Source organism: Nerophis lumbriciformis, linkage group LG24 (genome assembly GCF_033978685.3).
Source record: "Nerophis lumbriciformis linkage group LG24, RoL_Nlum_v2.1, whole genome shotgun sequence".
Lineage (NCBI taxonomy): Eukaryota > Metazoa > Chordata > Actinopteri > Syngnathiformes > Syngnathidae > Nerophis > Nerophis lumbriciformis.
The window spans coordinates 7,940,628-7,963,754 of record NC_084571.2 but is presented as its reverse complement, the minus strand read 5'-3'; the positions used below and the strand labels follow the sequence as shown (position 1 = coordinate 7,963,754).

Sequence of the window (23,127 nt, the reverse complement as noted above, 5' to 3'; positions counted from 1 at the left end):
GCATACTTGCCAACCCTCCCGAACCTCCCGGGACAAATATTCTCCCGAAAATCTCCCGATTTTCAGCCGGAGCTGGAGGCCACGCCCCCTCCAGCTCCATGCGGACCTGAGTGAGGACAGCCTTTTTTCAGACGGGAGGACAACAGGGTGACAAGAACTAAATCATCCAGACTAGAGATAAATTGTATTATTATGTTTATCTTACCTAAAAAGAAATATATTTATTAATTAAAAAAAAAAAACAACTAAATAAATGTTTACTATATTTTGTTAAAAACATCAAAATTAATTTTATTTTTATTTGTATTTTTTCTGACTCCTTATTACATCCAGCCGTAGAATTATACATTAAAAGGTTGGCAAGTATGCCTCTAGGGAAATTATGAATCCCCTTCCCACAAATATCGGCACCGATTAATCGATTGGTCTCCTATGCAAATGTTTAATATCATCAATCAATCAATCAATCTTTATTTATATAGCCCTAAATCACAAGTGTCTCAAAGGGCTGCACAAGCCACAACGACATCCTCGGTACAAAGCCCACATACGGGCAAGGAAAAACTCACCCCAGTGGGACGTCGATGTGAATGACTATGAGAAACCTTGGAGAGGACCGCATATGTGGGTAACCCCCCCCCCCCTCTAGGGGAGACCGAAAGCAATGGATGTCGAGTGGGTCTGACATAATATTGTGAGAGTCCAGTCCATAGTGGATCCAACATAATAGTAAGAGTCCAGTCCATAGTGGGGCCAGCAGGACACCATCCCGAGCGGAGACGGGTCAGCAGCGTAGAGATGTTCCCAGCCGATGCACAGGCGAGCGGTCCACCCCGGGTCCCGACTCTGGACAGCCAGCACTTCATCCATGGCCACCGGACCTGTGCCCCCCCCCCCTCAAGGAAAAGGGGAGCAGAGGAGAAAAGAAAAGAAACGGCAGATCAACTGGTCTAACAGGGGGGCTATTTAAAGGCTAGAGTATACAAATGAGTTTTAAGATGGGACTTAAATGCTTCTACTGAGGTAGCATCTCTAATTGTTACCGGGAGGGCATTCCATAGTACTGGAGCCCGAATAGAAAACGCTCTATAGCCCGCAGACTTTTTTTGGGCTCTGGGAATCACTAATAAGCCGGAGTTCTTTGAACGCAGATTTCTTGCCGGGACATATGGTACAATGCAATCGACAAGATAGGACGGAGCTAGACCGTGTAGTATTTTATACGTAAGTAGTAAAACCTTAAAGTCACTTCTTAAGTGCACAGGAAGCCAGTGCAGGTGAGCCAGTATAGGCGTAATATGATCAAACTTTCTTGTTCTTGTCAAAAGTCTAGCAGCCGCATTTTGTACCAACTGTAATTTTTTAATGCTAGACATAGGGAGACCCGAAAATAATACGTTACAGTAGTCGAGACGAGACGTAACGAACGCATGGATAATGATCTCAGCGTCGCTAGTGGATAAAATAGAACGAATTTTAGCGATATTACGGAGATGAAAGAAGGCCGTTTTAGTAACACTCTTAATGTGTGATTCAAAGGAGAGAGTTGGGTCGAAGATAATACCCAGATTCTTTACTGATTCGCCTTGTGTAATTGTTTGGTTGTCAAATGTTAAGGTGGTATTATTAAATAAATGTCGGTGTTTAGCAGGACCGATAATCAGCATTTCCGTTTTCTTGGCGTTGAGTTGCAAGAAGTTAGCGGACATCCATTGTTTAATTTCATTAAGACACGCCTCCAGCTGACTACAATACGTCCCAAAGATTCCACTTCTCCTCTTTTGTTGGGTGGCAGGCTATAGTTTGTGCATCGTTTTTGAGCGCTTTGCAAATATCCCACATTTTGACAGGGACATGAACGCTGCGAGGAATGTTGTCAGACAGGAAGCAAGGACAAAGCGGGCGTCTAGAAGGCTTAATGGCTGCTTTGATGGCTTCACGGGGCCAAAGTGAAGCAGGTGCGGGCAAGTACGCCGATGGAAGCGGGCGCAGGAGGCATTAAAGGCGGAATGATCTATAAATAAGCAGGACGTCCACCGGCTGACTGTGTACACTTTATAGCTTCTGCCGCCTTGTCTCTCTGCCCTCGCCGTCCGCGAGGACGCGTCATATAGTCCGCGCCAGATAAACCGCGAGCGGGGAGATTTAGATGATGTTGCGGCGACGTGAGCGCGGCTGTTTTGCCGCAGATAATCCGCACAAAGCAATCCTTCAGGCGCCCGCCCGCGTGTCGGCGGTCCTTCCCCCGCCGCCCGCGCCTCCGCGGCTCGCAGTTTGTCACGCCAGGCGTGGGCTTTAATTAGACCGGCGGATTGAAGGGCCGCGAGACCGCCGTCCGAAAGCGGGTCCTCCCAGGACCCCCGCGCTCTGCGTGGTTAAGATAATAGGGGCCGGCTCAGAAGATGTTAATTGAGGGGAGATAAAGCGCGGCGGCTGGCAACCAGGGGCGGGCTGCCCTGATTAGAGGTCGAGGTGTTTCGGCTTCCTGCGCCGCGTCACGATAAATCCGCCGCGAGGAGACAGAAAGTACCGGGCGTCAAACACAGCAGACGGAGATGAAACACAACAAAGTTTTTCTTTTTTTCGGTGCAAACAAGTGAAAGTCACTTGAGCGGTCTGACATTGAAACATCACGATGGAGGACAAAGTCACACCTGAGGGTGGTCCACCGACTTCTAAGGCTTAGACACAACCAGGTCCAGGACTTCATCAGGACCACTTGTGTCAGTCTTGACCACGGGTGTCGAACTAAATTTAGGTCGGGGGCCACACGGAGAAAAATCTACCCCCAAGCGGGCCGGACTAGTAAAATCACGGCATGATAACTTAAAAATAAAGACAACTCCAGATTGTTGTCTTTGTTTAAAAATAGAACAAGCACATTCTGAAATTGTACAAATCATACTGTTGTTTTTTTTTTTTACACTTACAAGTTGCGGTTAATAGTATTCTCTCTTTGTCGTTATTTATATTTTCTAAATAAATGATGTGATAATGTTCATTAGTCAACTTCCATCCATCCATCCATCTTCTTCCGCTTATCCGAGGTCGGGTCGCGGGGGCAGCAGCCTAAGCAGGGAAGCCCAGACTTCCCTCTCCCCAGCCACTTCGTCCAGCTCCTCCCGGGGGATCACGAGGCGTTCCCAGGCCAGCCGGGAGACATAGTCTTCCCAACGTGTCCTGGGTCTTCCCCGTGGCCTCCTACCGGTCGGACGTGCCCTAAACACCTCCTGAGGGAGGCGATCGGGTGGCATCCTGACCAGATGCCCGAACCACCTCATCTGGCTCCTCTCGATGTGGAGGAGCAGCGGCTTTACTTTGAGCTCCCCCCGGATGACAGAGCTTCTCACCCTATCTCTAAGGGAGAGCCCCGCCACCCGGCGGAGGAAACTCATTTCGGCCGCTTGTACCCGTGATCTTGTCCTTTCGGTCATAACCCAAAGCTCATGACCATAGGTGAGGATGGGAACGTAGATCGACCGGTAAATTGAGAGCTTTGCCTTCCGGCTCAGCTCCTTCTTCACCACAACGGATCGATACAGTCAACTTTTTGGTGTTAATTTTCAATCTATCAAGACAAAAAAAAGTGATAAGTGTCATAATCATTCGCCAAAAAAGACGGTTACAAAATAAAAAGCTGACAACAGAGCAGAAAACAAGTGAAAATCATGTTATGGGAACTCACATGAGAGTTCCACTACTCAGTCTTTGGCTGCTCACACACAGAAGAGAGACAAAATACTAGTTTTCTTCTTTCCTCGTTTTTTACGCACAATAATTCGGTTCAGAAAATGTTGACTTTGATTGCACAAACTCCCTGAAAATGCCACAAACGCGCCAGTGCCGAGACCGACTAGAGCGGAGGCCATGTTTACTTACGTAAACACTGCAGTGTGCGGTCAGATTGCATTCACAATGGAAATCACATTTTATTCTTTAACGTGAACGGCCACTGCAAAGATCGGATTTCACACAAAACTCCGAATTGGAAATCCGTGCCTTTTCAGTCTTAGGGCTTTGAGGGTCAGGAAACATGTCTATAGCAGGGGTGTCAAACTCATTTTAGATCGGGGGCCACACGGAGAGAAATCTACTCCCAAGTGGGCCGGACTGGTAAAATCACGGCATGATAACTTAAAAATAAAGACAACTTCAGATTATTTTCTTTGTTTAAAAATAGAACAAGCGCATTCTAAAATTGTACAAATCATATTGTTGTTGTTTTTTTTACACTTATATGTTGCGTTTAATAGTATTCTATCTTTGTCGTTATTTATATTTTCTAAATAAATCATGTGATATTGTTCATTAGTCAACTTTTTGGTGTTAATTTTCAATCTATCAAGACAAAAAAAAGTGATAAGCGTCATAATCATTCGCCAAAAAAAAACGGTTACAAAATAAAAAGCTGACAACAGAGCAGAAAACAAGTGAAAATCATGTTTTGGGAACTCACATGAGAGTTCCACTACTCAGTCTTTGGCTGCTCGCCCACAGAAGAGAGACAAAATACTAGTTTTCTTCTTTCCTAATCTTTTACGTGCAATAATTCGGTTCAGAAAATGTTGACTTTGATTGCACAAACTCCCTGAAAATGCCACAAACGCGCCAGTGCCGAGACCGACTAGAGCGGAGGCCATGTTTACTTACGTAAACACTGCAGTGTGCGGTCAGATTGCATTCACAATGGAAATCACATTTTATTCTTTAACGTGAACGGCCACTGCAAAGATCGGATTTCACACAAAACTCCGAATTGGAAATCCGTGCCTTTTCAGTCTTAGGGCTTTGAGGGTCAGGAAACATGTCTAAAGCAGGGGTGTCAAACTCATTTTAGATCGGGGGCCACACAGAGAGAAATCTACTCCCAAGTGGGCCGGACTGGTAAAATCACGGCATGATAACTTAAAAATAAAGACAACTTCAGATTATTTTCTTTGTTTAAAAATAGAACAAGCGCATTCTAAAATTGTACAAATCATATTGTTGTTGTTTTTTTTACACTTATATGTTGCGTTTAATAGTATTCTATCTTTGTCGTTATTTATATTTTCTAAATAAATCATGTGATATTGTTCATTAGTCAACTTTTTGGTGTTAATTTTCAATCTATCAAGACAAAAAAAAGTGATAAGCGTCATAATCATTCGCCAAAAAAAACGGTTACAAAATAAAAAGCTGACAACAGAGCAGAAAACAAGTGAAAATTATGTTTTGGGAACTCACATGAGAGTTCCACTACTCAGTCTTTGGCTGCTCGCCCACAGAAGAGAGACAAAATACTAGTTTTCTTCTTTCCTAATCTTTTACGTGCAATAATTCGGTTCAGAAAATGTTGACTTTGATTGCACAAACTCCTTGAAAATGCCACAAATGCGCCGACTAGAGCGGAGGCCATGTTTACTTCCGTAAACACTGCAGTGTTTAAGTAAACACTGCAGTGCGCGGTCGGATTGCATTCACATTGGAAATCACATTTTGTTCTTTAACATGAACGGCCACTGCAAAGATCGGATTTGACACAAAATTCCAAATTGGAACTCCGTGCCTCTTCAGTCTTAGGACTTTGAGGGTCAGGAAACATGTCTAAATCAGGGGTGTCAAACTCATTTTAGATCGGGGGCCACATGGAGAGAAATCTACTCCCAAGTGGGCCGGACTGGTAAAATCACGGCATGATAACTTAAAAATAAAGACAACTCCAGATTATTTTCTTTGTTTAAAATTAGAACAAGCACATTCTGAAATTGTACAAATAATGTTGTTGTTGTTTTTTTTTACACTTATATGTTGCGTTTAATAGTATTCTATCTTTGTCGTTATTTATATTTTCTAAATAAATCATGTGATATTGTTCATTAGTCAACTTTTTGGTGTTAATTTTCAATTTATCAAGACAAAAAAAAAAGCGATCAGCGTCATATTCATTCGCCAAAATAGACGGTTACAAAATAAATAGTTGACAACAGAGCAGAAAACAAGTGAAAATAATGTTTTGGGAACTCACATGAGAGTTCCACTACTCAGTCTTTGGCTGCTCCCCCACAGAAGAGAGACAAAATACTAGTTTTCTTCTTTCCTAATCTTTTACGTGCAATAATTCGGTTCAGAAAATGTTGACTTTGATTGCACAAACTCCCTGAAAATGCCACAAACGCGCCAGTGCCGAGACCGACTAGAGCGGAGGCCATGTTTACTTCCGTAAACACTGCAGTGTTTACTTAAACACTGCAGTGCGCGGTCAGATTGCATTCACATTGGAAATCACATTTTGTTCTTTAACGTGAACGGCCACTGCAAAGATCGGATTTGACACAAAATTCCAAATTGGAAATCCGTGCCTCTTCGGTCTTAGGACTTTGAGGGTCAGGAAACATGTCTAAATCAGGGGTGTCAAACTCATTTTAGATCGGGGACCACATGGAGAGAAATCTACTCCCAAGTGGGCCGGACTGGTAAAATCACGGCTTGATAACTTAAAAATAAAGACAACTTCAGATTATTTTCTTTGTTTAAAAATAGAACAAGCACATTCTGAAATTGTACAAATCATAATGTTGTTTTTTTTCACACTTACAAGTTGCGTTTAATAGTATTCTATCTTTGTCGTTATTTATTTTCTAAATAAATCATGTGATAATGTTCATTAGTCAACTTTTTGGTGTTAATTTTCAATTTATCAAGACAAAAAAAAAGCGATAAGCGTCATAATCATTCGCCAAATAAGACAGTTTCAAAATAAATAGTTGACAACAGAGCAGAAAACAAGTGAAAATCATGTTTTGGGAACTCACATGAGAGTTCCACTACTCAGTCTTTGGCTGCTTGCACACAGAAGAGAGACAAAATACTAGTTTTCTTCTTTCCTCTTCTTTTACGCGCAATCATACGGTTCAGAAAATGTTGACTTTGATTGCACAAACTCCTTGGAAATGCCACAAACGCGCCAGTGCCGAGACCGACTAGAGCGGAGGCCATGTTTACTTCCGTAAACACTGCAGTGTTTAAGTAAACACTGCAGTGTTTACTTAAACACTGCAGTGCGCGGTCAGATTGCATTCACATTGGAAATCACATTTTGTTCTTTAACGTGAACGGCCACTGCAAAGATCGGATTTGACACAAAATTCCAAATTGGAAATCCGTGCCTCTTCAGTCTTAGGACTTTGAGGGTCAGGAAACATGTCTAAATCAGGGGTGTCAAACTCATTTTAGATCGGGGACCACATGGAGAGAAATCTACTCCCAAGTGGGCCGGACTGGTAAAATCACGGCTTGATAACTTAAATATAAAGACAACTTCAGATTATTTTCTTTGTTTAAAAATAGAACAAGCACATTCTGAAATTGTACAAATCATAATGTTGTTTTTTTCACACTTACAAGTTGCGTTTAATAGTATTCTATCTTTGTCGTTATTTATTTTCTAAATAAATCATGTGATAATGTTCATTAGTCAACTTTTTGGTGTTAATTTTCAATTTATCAAGACAAAAAAAAAGCGATAAGCGTCATAATCATTCGCCAAATAAGACAGTTTCAAAATAAATAGTTGACAACAGAGCAGAAAACAAGTGAAAATCATGTTTTGGGAACTCACATGAGAGTTCCACTACTCAGTCTTTGGCTGCTTGCACACAGAAGAGAGACAAAATACTAGTTTTCTTCTTTCCTCTTCTTTTACGCGCAATCATACGGTTCAGAAAATGTTGACTTTGATTGCACAAACTCCTTGCAAATGCCACAAACGCGCCAGTGCCGAGACCGACTAGAGCGGAGGCCATGTTTACTTCCGTAAACACTGCAGTGTTTAAGTAAACACTGCAGTGCGCGGTCAGATTGCATTCACATTGTAAATCACATTTTGTTCTTTAACGTGAACGGCCACTGCAAAGATCAAATTTGACACAAAACTCCAAATTGGAAATCCGTGCCTTTTCAGTCTTAGGACTTTGAGGGTCAGGAAACATGTCTAAAGCAGGGGTATCAAACTCATTTTAGATCGGCCACACGGAGAAAAATCTACTCCCAAGCGGGCCGGACTAGTAAAATCACAGCATGATAACTTAAAAATAAAGACAACTTCAGATTGTTTTCTTTGTTTAAAAATAGAACAAGCACATTCTGAAAATGTACAAATCATAATGTTGTTGGGTTTTGTTTTTTACACTTCCATGTTGCGTTTAATAGTATTCTCTCTTTATTTGTCGTTATTTATATTTTCTGAATAAATTATGTGATAATGTTCATCGGTCAACTCATTGGTGTTCATTTTCAATCTATCAAGATAAAAAAAATTATATCAAAATCATATTACAGGATGTTATTTATGTAGTTTGATCATTTCCCTAGACCAGGGGTCGGCAACCTTTACCAGTCAAAGAGCCATTTTGACCAGTTTCACAAATTATAGAAAACAATGGGAGCCGCAAAAAATTTTGGAAATTTTTAAATGAAATAACACTGCATACACAGTATTTTTTTTTGCTTTGTGCTATGTATTAACCAGGGATCTCAGACACGCTGCCCACACCTTTATATGTAATTCTAAGCTGGTGCGTCACACGGGTTCAAAATGAATGGCGCTTGTCAGCGTCATGCGTGCCATGATGATACAGCATAAAACACCCACTACAATCAGCGTGCATGATCAGCCACACGTTGTTTGAGGCTTCCGCTTGCTCACGTAGGTGACAGCAAGGCATACTTGTTCAACAACCACACAGGCTACACTGACGGTGGCGGTATAAAAAAAACTTTAACACTCTTACTAATAATGCGCCACACTGTGAACCCACACCAAACAAGAATGACAAACACATTTCGGGAGAACATCTGCACCGTAACACAACATAAACACAACAGGACAAATACCCAGAATCCCATGCAGCCCTAACTCTTCCGGGATACATTATTCACCACCGCTACCAAACCCCGCCCACCTCAACCGACGCACAGAGAGGGGGGGGGGGTTGATGTGTGAGGGAGCAGGGTTGGGGTGGGGGCGGGGTTTGGTGGTACCAGGGGTGTATAATATAGCCCGGAAGAGTCATGGCTGCATGGGATTCTGGGTGTTTGTTCTGTTGTGTTTATGTTGTGTTAAGGTGCAGATGTTCTCCCGAAATGTGTTTGTCATTCTTGTTTGGTTTTGCTTCAAAGTGTGGCGCATTATTAGTAAGAGTGTTAAAGTTGTGTTATATGGTCACCGTCAGTGTAACCTGTGTGGCTGTTGAGCAAGTATGCCTTGCTGTCATATACGAGTGCATGCAGAAGATGTACAGCGTATAACAAGTGTTGGGCTGGTACGCTGTTAATACAGAATGTAGAGGGCGCCAAATGTTGTACAATCATGGCACACCCTTGTTATAGCTGTAAGGATGAAAATCGGTGAGTAATAATCCCGGAAGTTTTCTGCGAGAGGCAATGTAATCCGGAAATTTCACGGGTACATTGGGGGGTACAGCAAGTAAGCTGCTGAGCCGCATCAGAGTGATCAAAGAGCCGCATGCGGCTCCGGAGCCGCGGGTTGCCGACCCCTGCCCTAGACTGACACATGTAGCATAATCTACAAAGATACAAATAATTGCTATTGCGACATCTAGTGGACACATTTAGAACAGTGTTTTTTTTTCATTAAAACATTTCAGGTTAATTTTTATACTTAGCAAGCTCATCCCGCGGGCCAGAGAAAACCGGTTCGCGGGCCTGATCCGGCCCTCAGGCCGTATGTTTGACACCCCTGGTATTGACCTTGGTCCTTGCAGCTGCCAAGACCAAGCTGTGTCTCAAATGGTAGACTTGAGTACACTTCAATAAGTACACTTACTGACTGAGTGTGTGAGTGTGTACAGTGGAGTGTTGTACCTAACCTATCAGTGTTGTTGTAGACTTACTGTAAATCACGATCGTAATTTCGACCTTCTTCTTCTTCTTCTGTTTTTATTACTTCACCACTACTGGTTTTTATTTCCTTCTACATAATCAACATGGTGACTAATCAGCGTGGCAATTTAAGTGTCCATCACTGCACACTCACCATGTTACACGTGTTGAGCAAGACATCTAGCTACTGACAGTAAACTGCCTGTAGCTGGATGTTTTGCTCATTTGCATATACTTCTCAGTGTAAGTACACTTACGCCCTTTAAAGGACTAAGTGTAAGTACACATAAGTAACACACTTATGCACTCAAAAGACAAAGTGTAAGTATATGCGAGTGTAACACATGTATGCACTTAAAGACTACGTGTAAGTACACAAGTGTGACGCACTTATGAACTTAAAGACTAAGTGTAAGTACAAAAGTGTAACACACTTATATATTTAAAGACTAAGTAAGTATGCGAGTGTGGCATTTAAAGACGGAGTACAATTGTCCAAATGTAACACACTTGCGCACTAACACTAAGCTAAGTTTGCAAGTGTACTTAAAGACTAAGTGTAAGTATGCAAGTGTATCACACCTTTGCACTTAAAAACTAAGTGTAAGTACACAAGTGTATGCACTTGAAGACTAAGTGTAAGTACACAAATATAACTCACTTAAAGACTAAGTGTAAGTACACACATGCAACACACTTATGCACTTAAATATTAAGTAAGTGTACGAGTATGACACACGTACGCACTCGAAGACTAAGTACAAGTATGGGAGTGTAACACACTTCTGCACTTAAAGACGGAATGTACATATGCAAGTGTAACAGTTATGCACTTAAAGGCTAAGTGTGAGTATTTAAATGTAACACACTGCTGCACTTAAAGACTAAGTGTAAGTATGTAAGTGTAACTCAGGACTAAGATAAAGTAGGCGAGTGTAACACATTTATGCGCTCAAAAGACTAAATGTTAGTATGCAAGTGTAACACACTCATGCACTTAAAGACTAAGTCTAAGTATGTGAAAGTAACACATGTATGCACTCAAAAGACTAAGTCTAAGTATGCAAGTGTAGCCCCCTTTGCGCTTTAAGACTTAGTGTAAGTATGCGACTATGCGAGTGCAACACACTTAATGCCCTCAAAAGACCAAGTGTAAGTATGCGAGTGTAACACACTTCTGCACTTAAATACTAAGTGTGAGTATGTAAATGTAACACATTTATGCACTTAAAGACTAAGTGTAAGTACGTAAGTGTAACACACTAAAGCACCTCAGGACTACGATAAAGTATGTGAGTGTAACACACCTATGCGCTCAAAAGACTAAGTGTAAGTATGCAAGTGTAACACACTCATGCACTTAAAGACTAAGTCTAAGTATGTGAAAGTAACACACTTATGTGCTCAAAAGACTAAGTGTAAGTATGCAAGTGTAACACACTCATGCACTTAAAGACTAAGTTTAAGTATGTGGAAGTAACACACTTACGCACTCAAAAGACTAAGTCTAAGTATGCAAGTGTAACACACTTATGCACTTAAAGACTAAGTGTAAGTATGTAAGTGTAACTCAGGACTAAGATAAAGTAGGCGAGTGTAACACACTAATGCGCTCAAAAGACTAAGTGTAAGTATACAAGTGTAACACTCATGCACTTAAAAACTAAGTCTTAAGTATGTGAAAGTAACACATTCATGCACTCAAAAGACTAAGTCTAAGTATGCAAGTGTAACACACTTATGCACTTAAAGACTTTTAGTGCACGTATGCGACTATGCGAGTGCAACCCACTTTTGCACTCAAATGACTAAATGTAAGTATGCGAGTGTGACACAGTTATGCACTCAAAAGACTAAGTCCAAGTATGCAAGTGCACCAATTGAGATGCAGTCTCGATCTTTCTTTGCTGCTTTGAACTTCACCAGAGCAGAACACTGCCTCCTAGTGGTGTTTGTTGGTTTTGGAGGTGGAGGTGCTGGTCCAGGTCTGGCCAGGTAAAGGTAGACTCAAGAGCTTCATTACCTGCCGAGCGTGTCCGGGCCTCAGCGAGACTCTAAGGCAGGCGGGGGGAGGGGCAGGGTATCAAGGTGGGCGAGCCCGAGGGGAGCGTGAAGACGAGTGGAGGACGAAGAACAGCAACCAAAAAAAAAAAAAAAAAGGAAGAGTAGCAGCAGCTTGTGTAATTGCTTCAATGCTTGTGGGATTACTTTCATTCAATTCAAAACCTTCACTTTCTCCACACGGGTGGCAGGGTAGAGTTGTGTGGGGGCGGAGTCAGGACGGGTGGCGTGGGCAGACGGGAGCTCCGACGGTGAACCCTTCCCCTCTCTCTCTCACACACACACACACACACACACACACACACACACACACACACACACACACACACACACACACACACACACACAAGTGATGAGGCAAAGCCCCCCGCAGTGTTGTTGTGTGTCATCAGTGTGAACCTACTACACTAATTGTGTGTCAGAGACACCGAACATGACTTGCATAGATAGGTGTGTGTGTGTGTGTGTGTGTGTGTGTGTGTGTGTGTGTGTCATATTAGCACAGCACCCCCCCCCCCTCCCCTCCCTTCATGAGCACACTCACACATTCCTGGAGGATTCCTTCATTTCTTTATTTGTGCTGCTGTGCTTCGGATGCTGCGCTCCCTCCTCCTCCTCCTAGTCTCCTCCTCTTCCTCTCTTCACCGCTCTAGTTTCCTTTTCTTTTTCTTTTTTTTGTTGTTGTTTTTTTCTTTCTTTTTTTTTTTGTGCTCCCCACTTCAATCCGCTGAGCAGGTTCTGCGTGACGGAGGCTCCGGCGCCGCGCTCTTTCACCGCTCCGACACTGTGAGTATTCTCATGCTAATTTGTCTTCTGCGGCATCACACCCCCCTTTCCCTCCTCCTCCTCCTTCCCCTCCGCCCCCTTTTTCCCGAAAAAAAAGAAAAACATAAAATCCTCGCCTTCTTTAAGTCTTCATCCGCTGCGCCAAACGCAGCGTCGGCTTGGGAAAGGAAGTGGAGACAAAAAGGAATGCACAGGAAGAGCGGTGAGGGGGGAAGCTGATGCTGATGCTGATGCTGATGCTGATGCTGAGAGACCCCCGTCCTGGTGGGAAGAAGGGGGCGGGGCTTGAAATACTTTTGTGAGGATGAGAGCTTCTCCTCTACTTCTTCTTCTTCTACTGCTTGTGTTGACAAGCTGCTTCCTGATCGGAGGTGTCCCCCACCCCCAACCCCCCCCACCAAACTTCCGATGCATCCTCCGCTGTCCTCATTTGCATATGCTGTCACTCTTCTTCTCTTTGTTGTCATGTCATCACTTCCTGTCCAGATGGGAGGTCAGTCCCACATGGACGTTGGTTGCCAAGATTTCTTCTAACGTGTGTGTGTGTGTGTGTCGTTTTGTAGTTTTAATGAGAGCATGTTGTAGCTGCGTGTGTGTGTGTGCGCGTGTGTGTGTTCTTATATTTCTACCCTTCTTGACTCATCAACAAGGAAAAGTACCTTCCATACGAGAAGGTGTGAAGAACTTAGGACATAAATCATGGTCCCAATACGGAAAACCATTGCATCTAATAGAGAGCCAATTACTAGAGTCCGTGAACATTGCTCCAAAGTCAGGATTTTTTTGTTGATTGGAATGTGCATACAAAAGTACAATATATGATAAAACAAGACGGCAGCTAAAGAAGGACTTCCCCGGTATAGCTCGGTTGGTAGAGTGTGGCCGTGTCAGAAACTTGAGGGTTCCAGGTTCGATCCCCGCTTCCGCCATCCTAGTCATTCCGTTGTGTCCTCGGGCAAGAGACTGGTTAAAATGTAACTTAGATATTGGGTTTCACTATGTAAAAGTGCTTTGAGTCACTAGAGAAAAGCGCTATATAAATATAATTCACTTCACTTCACTTATTCATCCCCGAAAATACCCGCCAGGTGAACAGCTGATTTTACGACTCCCGGTGCTAACGTAAGACATATGTGACCATAGGATGAACAAATACACTACGGTACTAAGACTATGGTGGCCATTAACAGTTAGCTTCTACAGCTGGGTTGCCCAAAGTGCGGCACAAGGGCCATCTGTGGTCCGTGACTCGTTTGTCATCGGCCTTAAGCACATTACAAAAAACAAAAAAATAGAGATCTCATTTGCACCCCTGGTGGTGAAATATATCAAAATTAGGATGGTCCCAAAAAGGAGTGATTTTTCAAATTGACTGTGTGTCGGTTTTAAAAGTGCTCCCTCTCTGGTCAACATATGAAATAACAAGTCTGCGTAAAAAATTGAAATGCGCCCCCTTTGGCCAAAATGAATTTAAAAAAATAAATATGTATATAGAGACATACTGTAATAACTTGAAGTAGATAATGAAGATTAAAAAACAATTACAAACAAATAAAAATAAAAATAAAATAACGAAACGCTTACCAATTTTATGTTTGCATAGTATGTATATATTATTAATGTTGTAAATACACATCTTTATATATCTAGAAAGGCTGGTCCTAAATAGGTAGGCATTTTTCTGAGGTCTCGAGAAGGTAACAAATACAAGAGTGTGTGTGTGTGTGTGTGTGTGTGTGAGTGTGTGTGTGTAAGCGCAGTAGCATCATGTGGTCAAACTCAGCAGTGACAGTCAGAACAGGTCATCTCGGGCCCGCATGTCCACCCCATCAAAGGGCCGTGTTTAGCCTGCCCACGACATGTGTGTGTGTGTAAGTGTGTATGTGTGTGTGTGTGTGTGTGTGTGTGTGGGCTGAGATGGATCAGCGCCCTCACTTACACACACACACACACACACACAGGGGTGTCAGCAGGGGTGGACACGGCCCTGGCTGTGCTGATATGTCACCGTGACTGTAACCTCTCCCGCCCTCGCTGCTCCCGAGTCGCCAAAACATGAATCCACACACACACACACACACACACACACACACACACACACACACACACGCATGCACGCACGCACGCACACACACGTCAAATAAACTAGAGCGATGCAAGCCCAACAATTTCACATCAAAGCGTCTTCTGTAGGATGATCGCTTCAGGAACGTTTTCTCCATCGTCTCAACTTGACACTTAATAAACTAAAGTGCATCGTATTTCCCGGACTATAGAGCACACCGGAATATAAGCCACACCCACTACATTTTGGGAGGAAAAAAAAATGTCTTCCGTAAATAAGTCGCAGGTATATACGTTGTGAAATTAGGTATTTACAGAAATGTTTCATTACATTCCGTAATTGTTTCCAATCTGTGTCTGTAACACGGCAGTAAAACGGCTGATCAAACAAAACAGAAGTCATCGTCATGGACCCACGAGCTGCGCAAGCTAGCTCTCCAACAGACTCAATAACGCCACGGTGACGTTTCGGTGAATTTATTGAGGAATTTGTGAAACTTGATACAATACAAAAAGAATGCCATTGTGAGTTGATAATACTAACACGGACACTCGTAAACGTGTTAGCATATTAGCTAATGCTAACGACGCTACATTGCAATACCATAGCGTACACATATGCATGAAAGCACACAATGTTTGGACGCACAATAAATAAGATGTTGTATCAAAACTGGAAATATTGAAAGTGGTACTTTTTTATTATACTGTCAATTTACTTGTCACTCGTTTGTTGTGGTTAATAACGTCGAAGCATTTCACAATGAGTAATTGCCCTTTTTGCAGTACTCAAGTCAAACAGCAGGGGCAGTGTGTCGCCTGTCTAAAACGTAACAAAAGAGAACATGGCGATATGAAGTGAGCTGTTTTGTATACAAGCTTGGGAATAGATCAAGCATGTTAGCATGCATAATTAGCATGCTAACATGTGCAGGTGGTGGACAGGGAAGAGAGGGGTGTGAGGGGAAACTCTTTGTGTCAAAGGTGAAAACGCATTTTCCCACGTACAGTACTCTTTTCCCCCCGCATACAATATTGTATCCCCCACGTGCAATGCTCGATCTGGCACATACAATACTCAGCCCTACATACAATGATTTATCCCACACATAGAATACTGTAAAACGGTAAATGGTCTGTGTTTATAGTCCGGAAAATACAGTAAATAGAAGGAGGCAACATCACACAACAAACATAAACACTATTACCACTACTACTTTGAGAAAATAATGAACAATTGAAGTGGGACGCTTGCAGTGTTAAAATACCCCATTTGTGGACCCCGTAAATACCCCGTAAATGGTCTGTATTTATAGTCCGGTAAATAGAACAAGGCAACATTACACAGCAAACAACAAACATAAACACTATTACTACTATTACTTTGAGAAAATAATGAATAACAAATCAATGATTGAAAAGAGACGCTTGCAATGCTAAAATACCCCGTTTGTGGAACCCGTAAATACCCCGTAAATAGTCTGCATTTATAGTCCGGAAAATACAGTAAATAAAAGGAGGCAACATCACACAGCAAACAACAAACATAAACACTATTACCACTACTACTCTGAAAAAATAATGAACTACAAAACAATGATTGAAGTGAGACGCTTGCAATGTTAAAATACCCCTTTTGTGGACCCCGTAAATACACCGTAAACGGTCTGTATTTATAGTCCGGTAAATAGAACAAGGCAACATTACACAGCAAACAACAAACATAAACACTATTACTACTATTACTTTGAGAAAATAATGAATAACAAATCAATGATTGAAAAGAGACGCTTGCAATGCTAAAATACCCCGTTTGTGGAACCCGTAAATACCCCGTAAGTAGTCTGCATTTATAGTCCGGAAAATACAGTAAATAAAAGGAGGCAACATCACACAGCAAACAACAAACATAAACACTATTACCACTACTACTCTGAAAAAATAATGAACTACAAAACAATGATTGAAGTGAGACGCTTGCAATGTTAAAATACCCCGTTTGTGGACCCCGTAAATACACCGTAAACGGTCTGTATTTATAGTCCGGTAAATAGAAGGAGGCAACATTACACAGCAAACAACAAACATAAACACTATTACTACTATTACTTTGAGAAAATAATGAATAACAAATCAATGATTGAAGTGAGACGCTTGCAATGCTAAAATACCCCGTTTGTGGACCCCATAAATGATCTGCATTTATAGTCCGGAAAATATAGTAAATAGAACGAGGCAACATCACACAGCAAACAACAAACATAAACACTATTACCACTAGTACTTTGAGAAAATAATGAACAACAAATCAATGATTGAAGTGAGACGCTTGCAATGCTAAAATACCCTGTTTGTGGACCCCGTCAATACCCCGTAAATGGTCTGTAAATATAGTCCGGAAAATACAGTAAATACAAGGAGGCAACATCACACAGCAAACAACAAACATAAACACTATTAGTACTAGTACTTTGAGAAAATAATGAACAACAAATCAATGATTAAAGTGCGACGCTTGCAATGCGACAACACCCCGTTTGTGGACAAGGAGACGACAGCCGTGGAAGCACATTCAGTTTCTTCATTAACGAGCGGCAACACAATCCATTGAAAATATTCAACAGAGCTGCTGTCGTTGTTGGCAAACTGCGAGTCTGAGCTCACAAACACAGCTAAGCTCATGCTGCTCGGTCTGGGCGCTGACGTCACACGTCGCTTAGCAATAGGCCCCGCCTTTTAAAGGCACGCAAACACTCTGGTTTCATGAAACATCCCAGGCATTCAAAGTTTTTGCTTTACGTAACGCTATGAAAACGTCCCCTTGTAATTAGAATTCATCAACAAGTAATTATGTTAGTAAGTTAACGAGTGACCATGATTGATTACTTTTTAAAAGTCATTTTCCAAATAGTGTACGCCACAACGTGGTGAAAAGTGTAAAACGGCGAGGTAAATTGCTGAAAGTTAGCGCAAACATTATCCCTTTTTGTCAAATAATGATCAAAAAAAGGACATTTCACTCTTAGTGTAAAACGATGCAGTGTGTGTGTTCATGTGTGTCAGAGCAGTGATTGTCAGACTAGGTCAGGGGTTGGCAACCCAAATACATTGAAAGAGCCATATTGGACCAAGAATACAAAAAACAAATATGTTTTTTGTAAGTGTTATAATGAAGGCAACAAATGACATAAGTGTCATATTAGCTATAATAGCCTACTATCAAAATGACTATGTGTCGCAGGCTGAAGCGAATCTTCGTTGACAGAAATGTTGAAATGTAAAATTTATTCTACACATTTTTACAACATTAGAAACCATTAGTAAATCAGAGGCTACTCAGAAGGTGAGATAACTCCTGGAAATTACTGGCTTCTAATGGCCAAAGGTATAGATGTGTGTGTCCAAGTTAAAGGCTGTCTTCTTTTCATAGATTTATTACAATATTTGGCCAGCTAGGTAGCATTTGCTGTGGTCTGGAACAACATGGCACACAAACAACTGTCAGAAATGGAGCCAATATTACATACAGATAATATGTCATGCAAAACTAAATTATATACAAAAGAGGACATAAGTAAAGGATATTAAAGGAGCTCAAATATAGCTACAAATGAGGCATAATGATGCAATATGTACATACAGCGAGCCTAAATAGCATGTTAGCATTGATTAGCTTGCAGTCATTGATTGACCAAATATGCCTGATTGCACTCCAACAAGGCAATAAAATCAACAAAGTGCACCTTTGTGCATTCACGCATAGCATAAAACGTTTGGTGGACAAAATGAGACAAAGGAGTGGAAGATTTTACATGTGAACAAACTGTTGCGTCACAGTCCACACTATGTTGAGTTCAAGAACCGCCGAAATTAGTAGGACAAAACAATGTTGACCAAATAGTCTCATCAGTGAAGCATACACACAAACATATTAAACAGTGGGCTTTTTAACAATTGGGAAGGTTTGTGTCATGTTTGTCTTCAAACAAAGAACATACTAAAACAAAAAAAACATTTTTCCCCCATCTTTTTACATTTTAAATCCTTTTTTAAAAATGCTCCAGGGAGCCACTAGGACGGCAGGTTGTTGACCCCCGCTGTAGCTCTTTGAGATTCGCTATTCAAATGTTAAGTGCAATACTATTATCATTATTATTATAATAATACATTCACACGATAAACTACAGATGTTGAGAAATTAAACGACGTCCACAGCAAACCTTGCACACAATGACCGTGACTCATCACAATTAAACCTAAGGTGTAGCGTTATTTAGCGCTAAGTGTACAAAATGAGCTACGCAGACAAAAAAAAAAAATCACAAAGTCAATCCAAAACAAACTAAATGTCTTTATGCATAATATCTACTTACGTCATCGCTCCTTGTCTGAAACAATTTGTGCGTCGCTTAATAAGTCCGACAGGAAACAACGACTCAAGCACATTCCGAATTTCTTGTCCAGTCGCTATTAAAGTACGATTTTCGCAATTTATTATGTTTTTTTTCAGTGTCAATAGTGTAATTTTTGGCTGAATGAGTAGTCTTTTTCTACTCGCCTTCATCATGACACATATGCCCCGCTGTTGCCCCCTGCGGGGTGGAGGGAGTACCGCATACAAGAGCAACCCGAGTTTGGATGGTTTCAACAAGCCTATATGGGTGAAGAGCCTGTTGAATAATTTATCTACGGTTCTTTTTGCAGTGCATTACTGTAAAAAAACAAAAACATTGCACTCTTATTTTCATCGTAAAATCTACAGTTCTGCCTAGATTAGTTTTTGCTTCAAGCGTGAGTGAAGGATGCACTACTGACCTGATAAGTCGGAAAGAGATGATATGATATTATCTGCTGGATAGTCCCGCTCCTTAATGAGTAAGTCGCACGCAGGATTCGAGAGCTGCTAGTGGTGCGCCAAAAAATCAAGAAGTGATTTAGTGTTTTATTTTTCCAATATTCAAACACAGTGTCACTGTTCAAAACGTGTGTAATGTTACAGTGGCCGAAAATATTAAATGCGCTTGCTAAATAAAACCTATGGCTTTTTTTTAATGAATACTTAGGCCTACTGTGCTACTGTATTTTAATGTTGGTGCTTGGAGAGCATCATGAAGTGATTTACTGTTTTATTGTTCCAATATTCAAACACAGTGTCACTGTTCAAAATGTGTGTAATGTTACAGTGGCCGAAAATATTAAATGCACTTGTTAAATAAAACCTCTGCCTTGTTTTTAATGAATACTTAGGCCAGGGGTGTCCAAACTTTTTTCCACGGAGGGCCGCACACTGAAAAATCAAAGCAAGCAGGAGCCATTTTGCTTCTTTTTTTTTTTTTAAGCCAATACAATTAATGTATAAAAAATATACATATAGGCCTCCACTCAGGCTTAAACCCGGTGAACCCAAATGGTTTTGGTCAAAAAAATATAAAAAAATGTGTAATTATTTATTATTAGTAGTATTATTATTCAAAGTTTAAATCTGTAGATCAACATTAGGTCTATTTGTCAATATAACGTTTTTAAACATTTAAGTTGTATGCCCTTTTTGTCAAAGAAAACCCTGTTTTTTTATGGAAAAAACACCAAATATGCAATATTTGTCAGGACTTGGTCCTTGGGGTTTGTTTTCCCGGAAGGCAACGGAAAGTCGGCGCGGGCAAGACGGGAATGTGAGTACATATTCATTGTTAACATTCAAAAAAAGAATCAAACAAAAGGCGCGCACAAGGGCGGAGGTACAAAACTTGGCTAATGAAAACAAAAGACTTGCACAAAGGCAAAAAGCTATAAACATGAAACAAAAACTTACTTGGCATGGGACTGTGAACAAGGCATGAAGCAGAGTGATGATAACGGGTGATGTTTCCAGGCAGACTAACTGAAAACAATGGACTTAAATACTACAAACATGATTGACAACAGGTGTGTGAGACCGAACGTGAAAACAGGTGCAACTAATCGGTCGTCATGGTGGCAAAACAAGAGTGCACAAATAGTCCAAAAACAAAACCTAACATAACTAAAACAAAACATGATCACACAGACATGACAATATTTTCCCCCAATGAAATTTTAAAGTGGAATATTTGAGATTATAAAATAATTGGAGCCTTATAAAGGTCAATAACTCATAACATCATTATTATTTTTTGAGCAATAACACACACACACAAAAATCCCACTAAAATTATTGGGCATTCAAAAAGGGTCCTACTCATTAAAGTGTTAAAAAAATAAATTATAAATTGTTTTTACTGTTTACTTTTAGCACAATAATATTGAAATCAGCTTCAGATCCATCCGTCAATTATAAGTTGTATTACTGTTTATGTTTTTTGTTTGTTCGTTTTTGGCCCTTCTTTAAAAAAAAAAACAGCTCAGTTTTTTATATGGCAAACAAAAAATATGCAACATTTTCCCCAAAGAATATCTCAAAGTGGAATATTTAATGTGACATAATTGGAGCCTTGAATAGGTCAATACTTCATAATGACATTCATTTTGATTCATTATTTTTTTTTTTAAAGAAAGAAACAGCCTGCATGGCAGCTTTGTGTTATTAGAGTAAACATTGCAACATTTTCACCTGTTTGCTCTTTTATACCACTTTTTATGTTTTCTATTTTTTTTAATCGTATTTTTAGAATGTGCCGTGGGGCCGTTAAAAAAATGACTCGCGGGCCGCACTTTGGACACCCCTGACTTAGGCCTACTGCGCTACTGAATTTTATTGTCGGTGCCTTGTGAGCCGAGTGTTTTGTGAGGTGGTGGGAAAAAAAAAAAGTTAGAAAAACCACCGTGCTGAGGTGTGTACTTTCCGCTCAATCGCTGGGTAGACTAACGATGATGAGGCCTCATTTGTGCGCTCCGGCCTCCACGAGCCGGCTCTTTAAAGCGAATGATATCAATGACAAGCGTCGGCCAATTAGAGGAGATTAGCTTCCTCCTCGCCAATGTGAGTCCTTTAGTCCCTCCGTCCTCCCTCCGCGCCGCAGCCGGCGGGGGAGAGCGGCGGCGGAATAGCAATAACAAAAGGTGCAAAGTTTAACGGGGAGGCTTGGCCAGCATGGAGAGAGAGTGTGTCTATATGTGTGTGTATATGTATATGTGCATGCTAATGAAGTGGTCGTGTAATTAAGAGTGTATTCTTATTTGAACGCGCTCCAAAGTGTCACACTTATCTCCTGGAGTCATCATCCGCACATTACAACGCTCTCCTCCTCCTCGCCGCCGCCAAGAAGAATCCAAACAAGCGAGCGTTTTCTGGGGCGAGCTTAGAAAACAAGAAGCAGAAGATGGAGACAAAAAAAAAGAAAAAAATAGGCGTTTATCTATTTTTAGAGCGCGTTTTCCTCCTTGTTGCCTGGACGGCTTTGGCGCTATAAACTATGTTGTGCTTTGCAAGGCCCGATACGGCTGGTGACAACTCTCACCCACACGCCGGTGATCTACGAGCCGCCGCGTACGCCGACAACCGTGCCCCCCCCCTCCACCACCAGGGCTTTGCTAACTGGGCACCCCTACAAAGTCGTCCCTTTTTTAGGCGTGCTGTGCCCACTCTTTATTTGTCACGAGTGGTGTGCGATACTCCATACCGCCGATACCAGATCTGTTTGCTCTAATATCAATTCTCAAATGAAAATACCGATACTGGGGTCCACCAAGGGCCTCATACTGAACAGTCAAGGTATTTTAATTTTTTGTTAAATGCAAAAAAAAGATATTGCGTCAGCTTAGTATTATTTACTACTAAGTACCCAAAACCAGTGAAGTTGGCACGTTGTGTAAATGGTAAATAAAACAGAATACAATGATTTGCAAATCCTTTTCAACTTATATTCAATTGAATAGACTGCAAAGACAATATATTTAATGTTCCAACTGAGAAACAACATTTTGTTTTTGCAAATAATCATTAACTTAGAATTTAATGGCAGCAACACATTGCAAACAAGTTGTCACAGGGGCATTTTTACCACTGTGTTACATGGCCTTTCCTTTTAACAACACTCAGTAAACGTTTGGGAACTAAGGAGGCCAATTTTTGAAGCTTTTCAGGTGGAATTCTTTCCCATTTTTGCTTGTTCAACTTAAACTATACTTTGTTGTATTTTAGGCTTCATAATGCGCCACACATTTTCAATGGGAGACAGGTCTGGACTACAGGCAGGCCAGTCTATTACCCCCACTCTTTTAAAGATAAAGTACCAATGATTGTCACACACACACTAGGTGTGGCGAAATTATTCTCTGCATTTAACCCATCACCCTTGATCACCCCCTGGGAGGTGAGGGGAGCAGTGGGCAGCAGCGGTGGCCGCGCCCGGGAAT

The 23,127-nt window shown here is 41.3% G+C and overlaps 1 protein-coding gene across 6 annotated transcripts in view; it reads left to right on the top strand.

The window, feature by feature from the left end:
- LOC133620178 (RNA binding protein fox-1 homolog 3-like) overlaps positions 1-23,127 on the top strand; it is a 1,135,173-nt gene that overhangs the window by 340,571 nt on the left and 771,475 nt on the right. For 5 of the 6 annotated variants that reach the window (XM_061981455.2, XM_061981451.2, XM_061981456.2 and 2 more), the window contains exon 1: positions 12,297-12,729. The exons of the other annotated variant lie outside the window; for it this stretch is intronic. The gene's annotated coding sequence lies outside the window, so the exon portion shown is untranslated. Of the gene's footprint in view, positions 1-12,296; positions 12,730-23,127 lie in introns of those variants that run through there. 6 annotated transcript variants of the gene reach the window in all.